This window comes from Gossypium hirsutum, chromosome D01, assembly GCF_007990345.1.
Source record: "Gossypium hirsutum isolate 1008001.06 chromosome D01, Gossypium_hirsutum_v2.1, whole genome shotgun sequence".
Classification (NCBI taxonomy): Eukaryota; Viridiplantae; Streptophyta; class Magnoliopsida; order Malvales; family Malvaceae; genus Gossypium; species Gossypium hirsutum.
Window position 1 is genome coordinate 14,251,780 of NC_053437.1, and position 15,932 is coordinate 14,267,711.

General features: G+C 32.7%; 1 pseudogene; it reads left to right on the forward strand.

The window, feature by feature from the left end:
- The first annotated feature begins 8,449 nt into the window (after positions 1–8,449).
- On the forward strand, positions 8,450–15,386 carry LOC121213555 (probable fructokinase-7; annotated as a pseudogene).
- Positions 15,387–15,932: the final 546 nt, after the last annotated feature.

Genomic DNA, 15,932 nt, shown 5'->3' on the forward strand with positions numbered 1-15,932 from the left:
CTAAATTGAGAAAATGTGAAATGTTAGGGGCTAAAATACAAATTACCCATTTATGTGTTTTTGAATAAATTTGAACGAATATATGATTAAATAAGTCAAATTTATATTGAATTTGATCAAGAAAAGAAGAAATCAGATTTGGAACGGTGGAAATTAAAAGTGGTATAGTGGTCGTCCCGTTTTGTTCGTCTTTGTCCGAGGTAAGTTCGTAAGTGAATAATTGATGTTAAATTTTATGTACTTAATTTATACATTGTTGAATCGAAATGTATGTATGAATACTATAATGCCGAATTGTATTTAACATAGGAAAACTAATTTGATTAATTTACGACATCCGATAACTATACGAATCACAGCAATGCTGAAATGTGATATCATGTAAGACTACGTTTGGGACGTTGGCAGCGATTTGAGATTTACGTGTAAGACCATGTCTGGGACATTGGCGTCGTATATGATTACATGTAAGACTCTGTTTAGGACAGTGGCATCGTTATTTGATTACATGTAAGACCATGTCTGGGACGTTGGCGTTGTACGAGCTTTTGAGCAATCTGAGCATCTTTTCTTTGAATTTGAATGGTATATCGAGAAATTATATGGAAAAAACCGAATGTGTGTTTGAATTGAACAATTTCAGGTATGTTTGAATTATACAAAGTTGAAAATAAATGTAAGTATTATGTATAGCATGAAAAGATGAATGAATTACTTATATATGAATATATATATGTATGTGTACGAGATTTGTAAAATTCAGCCTACTTGTATAATTTGTATGTGTATTTTGAAAACAATTTGCTTACAACTTACTAAGCTATTTAAGCTTACTGTATGTTTGTTCATTCATTGTTTATTAGACTTTGGAAGCTAATTACGAGCTCGAGGATCGTCAAGGAAGTTTGTCACACTATCGATCTCAATCTCGGTATTTTGCAAGCTTAGAACTTTGAACATATGGCATGTATAGACTAGTTTTATTATGTTTGGTTTTGATAATTGTATATACATATAGCCATGCGAAAATGGCTTGATCATGATGCTAGTGTTGTGTATATTCGGTCATGGTATAAACTCATTTTGGTTAGTATGTTTAATGGCTTGTAAGTATAGTGTTTTGGTTACATGTCTTGATTGAGTAATGTTATGAAAATCTTATGATTAGCTCATCTTTGGTAAGCTTGATACGTGGTGTGTTATGTCTTTGTGGATGGTTTTATAATTCGGCTTAGTAATGAGGTAAAATGATGATTAAATATTCGATTGTGTATTGTTTGTTTTGATTCGGTTATAATGGCAAACTATGTACATATATTATGCTTGAATGGTTGCCTAGTTAGGTACGGTTGGTGGAAGTAAATATTGAATATGCTATATGATTATTTTGGTTGATATGCTTTGTTTGAGATTAAGTAATGAAAGATCAAAATGTTAGGTTTAATATTTGAGTTTCAAAATGTGCCATATATGAGGTTAAATAATTTGGTATATGACAGATAGGTACTTTAGTATGAATCGTTTCGGCACTAGTGTTTAAAATTGGTAATAATCATAATTGAATATGTTAAATGGAGATGCTTGTTTATGTGTATTATATGCGCATACCTATTATGTCGTGTGGAAGTTTAAATATAGATTAGTATGTATAACATGTGAAATTGGTATGCTTATGAAATATTTAATGAATTAGGTTAATATTGATTCGGTAAATATACATAGAAATGGTTTTTGTATTTAGGGTAAAATGCGTATATTATAATGACACCAAAAGTATGTTCAGTTATATTGTAAAGTTGCTAATGTAGTATATGTGAATGGACACTATTTGTATATATCGGTTCGATTGGTTTCATTATGTGCATATACAGAAGTAATGAAATGAAACGTTTGATATTTAGCTAATGAAATTATGTTCTGATATATTTTCTATATATGAAAAGTAAGGATATATGCTTGAATATAATTTAATTATTAAGTATGTGAACATGGCTTTTGATGTATACAATTTTAGTTCGAATTTGATAATTATGAAACATGTTCAATTGAGTTTTGATGTATGTTACCTTGATTCAAAATTTAGAATTGGTAACCGAATTGAATTGGTTGAATTTTGAAGTATGCCTATTTGCGATTCATGATTAGTAAAGTACAACTGATTTGGATTGACTTTATGATTCATGTAATCGAAATTAGTATAAGTGAATTGTGGATATTCGAGTTTGATAATGTTATAAATGAATCGTTATCCTTTGATGCATGAAAGGTGATAAATGACCGTACTGAACTGTGTCTTGTACGGTAATGCCTCGTAACACTAGTTCGACGACGGACACAGGTTAGGGGTGTTACATTTGATTGGTATCAGAGCTACGGTTTGTCGATTCTAGGACTAACGTAGCGCGTGTGAGTCTAGTTATACATGTCATATTCTTATACTGCGATAGTGTGATGATTCTTAACATTTGAAAATGTGTTTTCGTATAGTAAATAGATCCCGATCGAGCCGTAGTAGATGACGTGGAAAGTAATGCATCCGCTCCCACTCAAGGGGCAGTGTAATTTGATTCTAGACCTATTTCGAGTAGCCATGAGGGAGAGGCTAAACAAGCCTTCTTCCAAATGATGAACGAGTGGTTCACGGAATTCGTACGAATGAATCCGGCTGCTCAACAACCTCTGCCCCCGCCTAATCCCCCTCAGACTTCTGTTGTACCTCCTGTTATGAATTCGATTTTGATGAATAAGCCTCCGATCGATAAAATTTGAAAATATGGGGCCGAAGAGCTCAGGGCCACTAATGATGATGCTGAGAGAGCCGAGTTTTGGCTCGAGAATACCATCCGAGTGTTCGATGAAATGTCTTGTACTCTCGACGAATGTGTTAAATGTGTTGTTTCTTTTTTGAGAGATGCAACTTATCAATGGTGGAAAACTCTGACTTCTGTTCTTTCGAAAGAACGAATTACCTGGGATTTCTTTCAATCTGAATTCCAGAAAAAATACATTAGTCAGAGATTTATTGATCAAAAGCAAAAAGAGTTTCTTGAGCTTAAACAAGGTCATATGTCCATAACAAAATACGGGCAAGAATTTGCTTGACTGAGCCGATATGCACGAGTATGTGTATCCACCGAAGAAATAATGTGTAAAAGATTCGAAGATGGTCTAAATGAAGATATTCGTCTGTTAGTCGGTATTCTGGAGATAAAAGAGTTTGTTGTACTTGTTGATCGAGCATGCAAAGTCGAGGAACTCGGTAGAGGGAAAATAAAAGTTGATTCTGAAGCTAGAGATGTGAGAAAGAGATATTTGAGTAAATCATTTTAGTCTGCACCAAAGAAATTTCGAGAGTATTATAGCCGTTCAAAGGCTAATGTGGGACATTCGAACAGAGATCAAGCTAGATCGCATTTGAGCTTCAAAGCTCTAGCTACTTCTGTTGCTAGTGTTGGAAATGTCCGATCTGATAGAACTGGGTGCAGGCATTATGGTAAACGACATCTGGGCAGTTGTAGACTGAATGATCGAGCTTGTTTTAGATGTGGATCTTTAGATCACTTTATCCGAGACTGTCTCGAGTTTGCTGAACAAGAGATTACACAGAATTTAAGACCGAGTAACACCTCAGCTAGAGGCAAGCCTCCTAAAAATACGGGAAATGTGAGTGGAAGTTAAAGAGCAACAAAACATACAACTGTTCGATTTGAGGCTAGAGCACCTGCTAGAGCCTACGCCATCCGAGCTCGTGAAGAAGCTTCGTCTCCAGATGTTATTATCGGTACTTTCACTCTCTATGATATTAATGTTGTTGCATTTATTGATCCTAGATTGACTTATTCTTATGTATGTGAGACTTTAGTATCCAGTAAGACTTTGCCTGTAGAGTCTACTGAGTTTGTGATTAGAGTATTGAACCCCTTAGGCCGGTGTCTCTTGGTTGATAAAGTATGCAAGAATTATCCGTTGATGATTCGAGATATTTTTTTTCTGACTAATCTGATGCTATTACCATTTGATGAGTTTGATATAATTCTGGGTATGGATTGGTTAACTTTGCACGATGTTATTGTGAATTGCAAATGGAAAATTATTGATTTGAGATGCAAGAATGACTAGATAATTTGAATTGAGTCTAGTGATTTAAATGGGCTGCCAGTTGTGATATCATCGATGAAAGCTATGAATTATGTGAAAAAAGGGATGTGAAGCCTATTTTTCTTATGTGAGTTTCCTGATGTGTTTCCTGAAGAGTTACCAGGTTCGTCGCCGATTTGAGAGGTTGAGTTTGGTATTGAATTAGTGCCTGGGATGACTCCGATTTCGATAGCATCGTATAGAATGGCTCCGATCGAATTGAAAGAATTAAAGTCTCAGTTGCAAGAATTGACAGATAGAGGGTTCGCTAGACCTAGTTTCTCACATTGGGGTGCTCTGGTTCTGTTTGTGAGAAAGAAAGATGGCACGATGAGAATGTGCATTGATTACCGTCAGTTGAACAAAGTGACTATAAAGAACAAATATCCTCTACCTAGAATTGACGATTTGTTTGATTAGTTGAAAGGTGCTACTGTGTTTTCAAAGATAGATTTGAGACCGGGTTGCTATCAGCTGCGAGTTAAAGAATCTGATGTGCCGAAAACTGCTTTTCGAATGAGGTACAAACATTATAAGTTTCTGGTTATGCCTTTCGGACTTACTAATGCACCTGCTGCTTTTATGGATCTCATGAATCGGATCTTGAGACCATATTTGGATCGATTTGTGGTTGTGTTCATAGATGATATCCTGATTTCTTCCCGTGATGAATTTGAGCATATCGAACATCTAAGATTAGTACTACAGACTTCGCGTGATAAGCAGTTATATGCGAAGTTCAGTAAATGTGAATTCTGGTTATGAGAAGTCAGTTTTCTAGGACATGTTGTATTAGCATCGGGTATTAGAGTTGATCCAAGCAAAATTTTTGCAATTCTAGATTGGAAGCCTCCGAGAAATGTTTCTGAAGTCCGAAGTTTTCTAGGACTCGCTGGATATTACAAACGGTTCGTAAAAGGTTTCTCTATGATTGCAACCCCGATGATGAGATTCTTTCGAAAGATGTTAAGTTTGAGTGGTCAGAAAAGTGTCAGAAAAGTTTTGATCAATTGAAATCTTTGTTGATCGAAGCTCCAATATTAGTTCAGCTAGAGTCGGGAAATGAATTTGTAATTTATAATGATGCATCGTTGAATGGACTGGGATGTGTTTTGATGCAGGAAGGCAAAGTCATATCTTAAGTTCATTTCATAAAACAATGCCACGACTCGGGTTACTGAATGAAGGGCTGTGAACATCTTCAACCTCCTTCAGGCATTCATCATCGATATCGTCCGAAACCTCATCAACATTGGGGTCACTAAAATCTTCAACGTCCTGATTAGTATCTTCACCATTATTGGTCATTTCTCCGACATCTGCCTTTATGCTTATTATCACCTTCGAATGTATTTATAGACAGGGATCGAGGGTAGGGTTTTTATACAAACTCCCACCATAATCTGGATTTTCGGGTATCTACGATGTCCCTCCGCATTCTAACTGGTCTGTCCATACGACATTAAGATCAAAGTCAAATTCGCGATGTTCACTTATTCGACTAACTTTCTCAACAGGCTCTAAGTCTGCTAACTCAACAAATAACTCAACTGGTTGGGGGTTCTCACACCCAGTTGACCACCATATTTCCATCATAGTGCCTAAGCCATCATCATCTAATAGTTGCATCTCACAAAATTTGAACGGATCTGTAGAGTTTGGAAACTTGTAAAATAATTTGCACATCGCCCTTCCATAATGGATAGCTATTTTCGCACTGATCTTCTTTTTCATTTCTACTAGCTTCACATTTTTTTGAATCGCAACCCTACTCTTTGCCGATCTTGAAATACACAACCAACATCACATTCTACAATTTCACCATAAAAAAGAACGTACACCAAAAACACCTCATTATTCATCTTCAACAGAATTTTTGAACTCTCCTACTAAACACAACAATTCCACCATTCTATATATGCTAGAGAACCAAGAGGTGGAGCCATAAGGAATGACTCCACCAAAATAAAATTTTAAATTTTAAATTTTAAAATTTTATATTAAATAAAAAATTACACTTGTAATAAAGTGGTGGATCCATTCTAAATGGCTCTACCAAATAAAATATTAATTTTTTAAATTTTAAATATAATTTAAAAATGTTTGAATATCTTTAAAAATAATTTTAATAATTAATAATTTAAAAAAATTATATTTGAAATTAAAAATATTTAAAATATACATTTAAAATATTATAAAACAAATAATATATTTGAAAGGTCATATCTTTAAAAATAATATATTTTAAATATTTTATAATATTAAAAAATATATATTTAAATTTTAAAAATAATATTTAAATTTTAAAAAAATAATTTTAAAAATATATATTTAAAATTTTAAAAATAATATTATAAAACATTTAAATATATCTTTCAAATTTTATAAAACCAATAATAAACAAATAAAAAATAAATAAAGGACAAATAAAAAAACTTAAAAAGTAAATAAATAAAAACTTTAAAAAAACAAAAAAAAGGGGAAAAAAAGAATTAGAAAAAGTAATGTAAATGAAATAAAATAAAAAATTTACCTATTTCAATAGGCAAATAGGTAGACAGGTTACCGTTTTGGAATTTGGTGGCGCCAATTTATTTGGGTCTACCAAAAAAAGGTAAAATTGTTTAAACCCCCAAATACTTTCAAAATCACAATATTTCTCTAGTATTGATACAAGTGGCGCCATTCGACATGGCCCTACCAAAAAATTAATTTTTTAATGCAAATTACTGGCGTGGCATGTTGGTGGCGCCAACCACTTTAGCTCCACCAACTTTTACTGTAGATCATTTAAGTAATTAATTTTCACATTTTATCAAAAAAATAAATCATTTAAGTAATTAATTATTTTTTAGGTTATTTTTATAAGAAAATGGAAAAATTCCATTTGGATTAAGGAGATTTTTTTTAAATTCAACCGATTTCACTATTCATATTTGAATTTCAAGTTGAATCTTTCAACAAAATTATTTCTAAAATTCTAACTTATATTCTTATATGATGATACAATTTACTTAAATTTAATTTAAACAAGTTTTTTTAATATTTAATATTAGGATCTATTATATATATATTTAGTTATAATTTAATGAAAAATTATTTTTAGTTATAGTTTAATAATTTGTATACATTATTATAATTTTAAAAATTAATTTAATAAAAAAGTTATAAAATCTTAAATCCTAAATTCTTAGACTCTCGTCATTCAATCTTAAAATACTAGTTTTTATAAAATTTTAATATCTTTAATATTACATCTTAAAACCTTATATCCTATAGTAAATTATTAAAGTATAAATATTTTACTTAAAGTTAAATCACTTTTTGGACCAGATCAACATTTTCTACTCTATGGATACTTTTCTAGAAAATGTCTGGTTCTCTAAATCCCAGTCGGCCGATGATCGAGAAACAAAAAAAGTCAGATTTAAAGAGGGTGATGGTGATGTGGATGTTGAGATGGTCGTGGATTTGGACTCACAACCAAAGGTTTCTTGGAAACAGATGTTGTTGGGGAAAAGGGTTTCCGATCAGGCGGAAGGGTCTCGATCTACTGAAGTTGATTGGACTGAAGATTTTGAATTCCTGGAAGGTGATGTTAAAAAGACTATGGTCAATGGTACTTCGGCTATAGAGTTTTTGAATTAAATACAACAAATCTTGTTCAAGGATATGGAAACAATGGTGGTATTGAGACTGTTGGGTCATAATATTAGATACGTCACCTTGTATAATCGGATCAGGAGCTTATAGCACCCATCAAAATCGTTTCATCTAATGGATATTGAGAACGACTACTTCCTGGCTAAACTTTAGTGTTTCAAGGATTATAACACAACTCTTTCACAAGGGCTATGGATCATATATGGTTAATACCTCACTGTTCAGCCATGGACAAAATATTTTAACCTTAAGAAACCCTATACGGGTATGGTTTTGGCGTGGATCAAACTACCGGGCCTCCTAGGTTTTATGTATAAAAGGAGAATTTTAGAAGCAGTTAGAGGTTTTGTGGGGAAAGTGGTCAAGCTTGACTTCAACACAGACATCAAAACCATGGTCGTTTTGCTAGAATGGTCATCTTCGTAGACCTTGACGAACATTTGGTTTCCCAAGTACTAGTGAATGAAGAGCTACTATGGGTGGAATACGAGGCTTTACCAACCATATGTTTTTCCTGAGGAAAATATGGTCACCTGAAGGAGATGTGTCCTTCGCTGGCGGCTAATAAGGGAAATGAGACAAGAAAAATCAGTGGAAACTCGGAGTTAAATGAATCAAAAATTGGTGGTGAGGGATCAACATTCAGACCATGGATGGTGGTGGAGCGAAAATCTTGATGGGACAGAGGGACCTGGGAAATCAAAGGGAGGGGGCTTCAGAAATGAAAACCTTAGGATCGAGATTCTCAGTGTTGAAGGGATTGGATAATTTGGAATTAAAGGACGATGCGAGGGATAAGATGATTTTCGGGGATGTTGTTGCAAAATTGAAAGGAAATGAAAAAATGGTTGTGCGAGGTTCAAGTGATAAAGGCGGTACAAGTCGAAGTGGTAGAAAACTCAATCGGACTATTCGAAATTGTAGGGATAGTTTTAAATTGGTTGGTACTGTTCATGTTCCGTTGCCTGATTTTATAAGTTCCTTGGTTGAGTTAATTAATACTCACCTTGACATAGAAAATAGTAAAGGATCAGATGTTTCAAAAAGAATGTAGAAACTAAAGCTTCGGGGCTCTAAAACGTAAGTTGGTTTCTTTTCTCATCTATGTTTTTTATGGATTTGATAGTCTTTTTCTTGGAATTGTCAGGGATGTGCTAATTCAAAATCTCTTCGCATATTCTATGAATACAATAGAGAGCATAAACCCAATATTGTTAGTTTGCTGGAGATGCGGGTAAGTGGTTTCAAAGTAGATAAAATTATCTAGTTTGGGTTTTTAGTTTTCACACAGGGCGAAGGCTATTGGATTCTCTAGAGGCATTTGGGCAGGTTGTAAATGTAACACCCTTACCCGTATTCAACACCGAAATAGGGTACGAGGCATTACCAGAACACATACACTTGTAAACGTATTGAACCGAGTTATAAAATTTCATCTAAATTAAAACTTTCAAATTATTAACATGATTTTATAATTCTTCACAATACATCCTCAAAATATTATATTCATAATAAATAGGGCTATGAGACCCGATACATACTCATGCAATTCAATTCACAATTTCTCATGCTTACAACTCAAATCCTATCACTAGCAATTTCCATTTAATTCATGTACAATTCAATATTAGTAAGTTCAATACTAATACGTATTTACCATTTAACTCAATGTTTATCGATTATACTATTCATTAACACATTTATGAAATTTTCAATTTTGCAATGAAAATATCACTTTAGCTTAAATAACAACATCAATTCATCATCCCCTTTTTCGTCATTTTTCACTTCAAATATGAACTTACTATTTCATTATCTTTCCACACCCGTTTCCTATGCATATCACACAAGACATAAACATATTGTTCAACCATAGTCGCAAGCTAATACATTTAAACATAATTCTTTTTGGAACTAACCACGTGATAAACCATTTCACTAGAGATTACATAATTTAAACCTTACCACCCCTGTCATGATCATAAGCATATTTCCATTTAGGCACTTACCATCTCAATGCATAACTTATAAGTTTAACGTGGCATAATCCAACCTCAATTTGACCAAACCCTAAGCATGTACACCAAATATGTTAACCAAATAAACATCACTACACCAAAACAGGTTTTTAGCGGCGTTTGGACAAAAAACGCCACTAAAAATCGAGCATTAGCGGCGCTTTACGTAAAACGCCGCTAAAGATCGAGCATTAGCGGCGTTTCTAGGAAAGCGCCGCTAAAAATTAGCATTAGCGGTTTTTTTGGAAAAACGCCGCAAAAAGTCTAAGCCCAACGACATTGTTTTGTACCTTACAGATCTTTAGCGGCGTTTTTAAAAAAAGCGCCGCTAATGCTCAGATCTTTAGTGGCTTTTGAAAAAGCGCCGCAAAAACATTTTATCTGCTATTTACCATTTAATTTATTTTTAATTGAATATTTGTTAAAAATGGATAAATTTGAAATAATGACACGTAAAAATAATTTGAAATAAAAAAACATAGAAAAATATTTGTTAAAAATGAAGAAATTAAAATACTATTATTTAAAATAATTTTAAAATTTTTTGTGTACATGATTGATTGATTTTTAATTTATATATTAAATAATTTCAAATATAATTGTAAAAGATACGATAGTATTAATTTTAAAATATTTAATTTAATTATCATTATAGTTTAGGGTTTAACATATATGGTTTAGGGTATATATAGTTAATTTAGGATTTAGGGCTGGTTTAAGAGTTACAATTTTAAGGGTTATAAATTATGGAATTAGGGGTTATGGATTAGGGATTCTGTTTTAAGGGTTGTGATTTAAGGTTTATGGGTTAGGGGTTAGGGGTTAAGGGTTAGAGTAAGAGTTAGGGATTTAGGGTTTATATATTTAGTGTTAGGTTAGGGTTTAGGGTTTAGATTAATTAGTGTGTTTTAATTTATATATTAAATAATGTTTAGGGGTTAGGGGTTAGGGATTTGGGGTTGGGTTAGGCTTTATGATTTAGATTAATTAGTGTTTTTTAATTTCTATATTAAATAAGGTTTAGAGGTTAGTGGTTTGGGGTTTGGAGTTTGGGGTTAAGAGTTAGTGATTTAAGGTTTAGAGATTCGAGGTCGAGTTAGGGTTTAAGGTTTAGATTAATTAGTATTTTTTAATTTATATATTAAACAAGTTCTTATATAATTGTAAAAGAGAAATAATAAATTGTAAAGATTATTAGTTTAAAATTGATATGCAATATACAATAATTGAATATAAAAAATTGTAAAATATGCAAGCTTTGGCGGCGTTTATAGCCAAAACGCTGCTAATATGATTTAGAATTTTTCAAAACGGTGTCGTTTCATTACAATAATTTAATTTATTAGTGGCGTTTCTTTTGTAAACGCCGGAAAATGTAACATTAGCGGTGTTTATGACTAAAAAGTATTTAATTTAAACCATTTGATATATTTAAATATTAGATTTAAAAAAATTAATAAATAAAAAAATGTAACAAATTGATACGGATAGGTAACTATCTATTTTAGATATATAGGACCAAATTATAACAAATAAAAATAAAATACAATAACTAAAATCATTCCACATCGAACATCTAGTAAAATAATTATATTTTAGTTAGCAAGAAATATCTCTAATAAAATGGAGATTAGATCGGAAATGAACAATATAAAATCATAATTAACGTCTCAATCTTTAATAGAAATTTGATATGTGAGAGATTATTTGATAGTAAAATAATTTTTCTTTAAAAAAATCAATTTATAAAAACGCCGCAAAAAAATCAATTTATAAAAAAAAATAAAAAATTAATAAAAATTACAAACATTACAGACTACAAAATTATTTTATCATTTTCTAATTGCTACATTGATAATTTTAACAGTAAAATTAGATGTTTAAATTAAAAAAATAAAAAATTTAATATCTCAAAATTAAAATATAGAGATTTCCTTTTAAATTTCAAAAGTGTATATATAGGGTACTGCATTCATTACACCGTAAGTTCTACGATTTTGGGCCGACTTTGTTATATGGGCATATCCATATAAAAATTTTGGGCCCACTTTGTTATACGAGCTTATCCATATAAAAAATTTCTCCATATAAAACTAATAAAAAATTCAATTTATAAAAAATAATAATAAATGTTTTATAAAATCACTTAACTAATAAATATTAACAAATTTAAAATAAAATAATTTTTTGCGGCATTTTTATGAAAAATGCCGCAAAAGGTAAGCAATAGCAGCGTTTTTATAAAAAATGCCACAAAAAATAATTTTACTTTAAAATAATTTTTAGCAAAAAAAATATAAGATTTTTAAAATAGTAAAACGGTGTCGTTTTATACAAAAATAAAATGATTTTTTGAGGCGTTTTTATAAAGAACGCCGCAAGCAAAAAGATATTCAAAATCCAAATTTTTGGTTACCCGCTCGTTACTCCCTCTTCTCCTCATCTCCATCGCGCGCCCTAAATACCCCAAATTTTGTACTTAATTTTTTTTCCCTTTTAATCTGCTGAAAACTTGGGGATTTTGGCCATTCCATTGCTTTCTTCAATCTTCAATAAGTTCCCAATATGGCTGGGAAATTAACTACAGGTTCCTCTCTTTTTCTTGATTCAATATGTTCTTCTTTCAATGCTCTGCCATTTTCTTACTCTGGGTTTTAAGTTGGTTTTATGCACCCAAGATTATTTGTGTGAATCCCTTCACCTGTGATTGTTTGTTTTGTTGCTGTTGACAATTTTTGAAATCATACTTCTTTTTTCTTTCATCTCCCAAACTTTGTGCTTTCTTTGTTATCAAGTACTTCTTCTTTTTTTGTATTTGGTACAACAAATCTTTAACGAGTAATATTAAAAATTCTTGCTTTTGAGGTTAGGTTTCTTTCAATTATAAAGATATATTTGATCATGGTATTTTGATTACTGTCTAAAGTTTGTGATTTCAATCAAAATTGCCCAAATTTTTCGTTTCTTGTTGTTTACATGTTGGCCAAATCACATGCTTTGTATGGTATACTGTGTACCGCAAGATCTTACACTAAAAGATATTTCTTTTTCAATAAAGATGAAGTGGGAAATTGATTTTGTTTTTCCTTGTTAATCCCAGTGGCATGTTTTTAATTAGCTGTTTAGAGAAATCATTGATTGAATTTGTTACTCAAAATGGATTGTGTAATTTAGTTCTTTCTGTTTTGGAGTACACTCCACCTGCTGTGGAGTATTGCTCATCTGAATATCTTTATCTGCTACCTTTTTCAATGTGGCAGATTCATCAAAGGTAACATCTCTGCTACAGATCATTTTCTTTGTGCTTAAGCACCAAAGACGAAATCCCTTCACTCCAGAAGTGATTCCCATAAAGAGAGCTTTCTTTGCCCTCGGATCTAACTTTGACTCCTTCACATGGTAATATGCAGTGGATCCAAACACATGTAAGGAATCATAATCTGTAGCCGGTTTTCCAGACCATACCTCCATAGGAGTTTTTCTTTCTAATGCAGATGATGGCAAACGATTAACAAGATGGCCAGCGTATGTCACAGCCTCAGCCCAAAATTGCTTGCCCAACCCAGCATTGGACAACATACATCGAACTTTCTCCAGCAAGTAAATTGTTTTTGTTTCTTCCTCCTTTGTTCTCTGTCTTGTTCTTTTTCTTTTTGCTGCTGCCATTGTTCCAACACTTTCAAGGTGAACAAATTGGCCCAGGCCTAGGCCTAGGAGTTGTTAGAGAGAGTTACTCTTTTTAAGTTTTTTAATTTATTTTTGGTTTAAACAATGTCAGGAAATATCATTGGTATTGAGAAACTACATATTGTTGGTGGAGCTGAAGATCGAACTGCTATTACAAACGGTAACGTTGCAAAGAATAAACCTCTAGTTGTTTGCTTCGGTGAATTGTTGATTGACTTTGTACTGACGGTTGGAGGGGTTTCCCTGGCTGAAGCACCTGCTTTCAAGAAGGCTCCTGGTGGTGCTCCTGCAAATGTGGCTGTTGGGGTATAACGATTAGGAGGATCATCCGCTTTCGTAGGAAAGGTAAATTCAAACATCACTGCAATAATTCTATGAAATAAACTTCATTTAAGAACTTTGGCTAAAGGATACATTCTCACAAATGATATTCTGATCATTGTGTAGCTCTAATCATTCTTTCTTCTTGTTGCAAATTTGCTTTTTTACTTTTGACATACTTCAAGTTCCAAATACTATTTCAATTCCATATCAGGTAGGTGATGATGAATTTGGCTACATGTTCGCTGACATTTTAAAACAAAACAATGTTGACAACTCTGGCATGCGATTTGATCGAACTGCAAGAACTGTGCTTGCTTTTGTTACTCTCAAAGCTGATGGTGAACGTGAGTTCATGTTTTTCCATCATCCAAGTGCTGATATGCGTCTTCATGAGTCGGAACTCAATACAAACCTCATTAAGCAGGTTTTCTTTCTGGCTTATTCTTTTTTGTTTCAAATAGTCGATGTGAAAGGAATTGGTTTTAGTAGGATTTGGAAATTTCTAACCTCCAAACAATATTGACTGTGTAGGCAAACATCTTTCACTATGGTTCGATTAGTTTGATCGAGGAACCATGCAAGTCAGTTCACTTGGCAGCAATGAACATTGCCAAGAAGTCTGGAAGCATGCTCACTTATGATCCAAATTTAAGATTGCCACTATGGCCATCGCCAGAGGCTGCTCGAAAAGGCATAATGAGTATATGGGATCAATCGGACATTATTAAGGTATGGTTTCTTTTTATCATGAGACTCATTTATGAAATGTCGTGCTACTGCATTCATTTGCTGCTAACCTAAGAAAATGCAGGTAAGCGAGGATTACATTCTTAACCGGAGGTGATGACCCTTATGATGATAACGTGGTGATGAAGAAGCTTTTTCATCCTAATCTTAAGCTTTTGGTTGTAACCGAGGGATCAGAGGGTTGTAGATATTACACCAAGGTATGATTATCTCTTCTTTGCTTTTCTTTGAAAAAAGATTGGATGTTATGAATTTCACTAATAATTCTCACAATCCAAGTGGACTTTTTGTGGACCTATAAAATCCTCTATGGAGCCAATGCCCTCAACTAAAGATTATCCGAGTTCTAATGATGCACTGATTAAATAAGTGATATCAACCTATATGTCCTCTGCAGGCATTTAAGGGCAGGGTTCCTGGCATTAAAGATAAACCTGTAGACACGACAGGTGCTGGTGATGCGTTTGTCAGTGGCTTATTGAATAGCCTAGCTTCTGATTCAAAGCTATTTCAGGTAGTTACAGTTGTTACATTGGTTAAGATACATCATTTACAGTATCTTCTTTCCTAATGGTTACTGATAAATTCCATATAACTAAACTTACCCCTGGAACATTGTTAGTGCAATTTATATGTTGTGTGTATGTGTGTATTATTATATATATTGGGTTTTTGTTTCTTGATTGTTAAATATGAAATTAGGCATAGGGTTCAAACTTTGGCGAGGGTACTTTTAGTTGTTTGAAACTTCTTTGGTTTTACTCGACTTGCATTCTTTTTACAGTCATCAATATATTTTTTACATCTCTTCCATGCAGCATGGAGTCACAAGAAGTAATTGATGCAGAACTCTCAGCTCGTGTTCTGTAGTTGATAAATGTCAATGATAGTGGATTGCACAGTCAGGTACACTGAGCATAGTAGCTCGGTTTTGATGATATTTATTTTTAATATATATATGTAGTATGATTTTAATGTTGAAATATTCATTTTCCTTATATTATAATTTTATAACTGTTACCTGGACTTGTCAAAATTTATCACCTTTGTCGTCAGGAGGATTTAAGATGTATTTCTGGGATAGTGAAAACCCAAGACTTGTCTTCACGAAATGCCAACAACCTTGTGGATGATAGACAGAATCTCTAGATTGTCGGTGCCATACGGGATAAGGATAGAAAAATTTTAACTACTTCAATGAGAGAAGACATGAAAACATGCAGATGAGAAAACTTCCAAGCAAGTTCATCCTCATATTATGCATTTTGGTCTACTTTTTTAAACTAGTGCAATTTTCCTCACTCGTGTAGATTTCGTAATACATAAAACTATTTGAGGTTGTTTAAAGTTGTACTG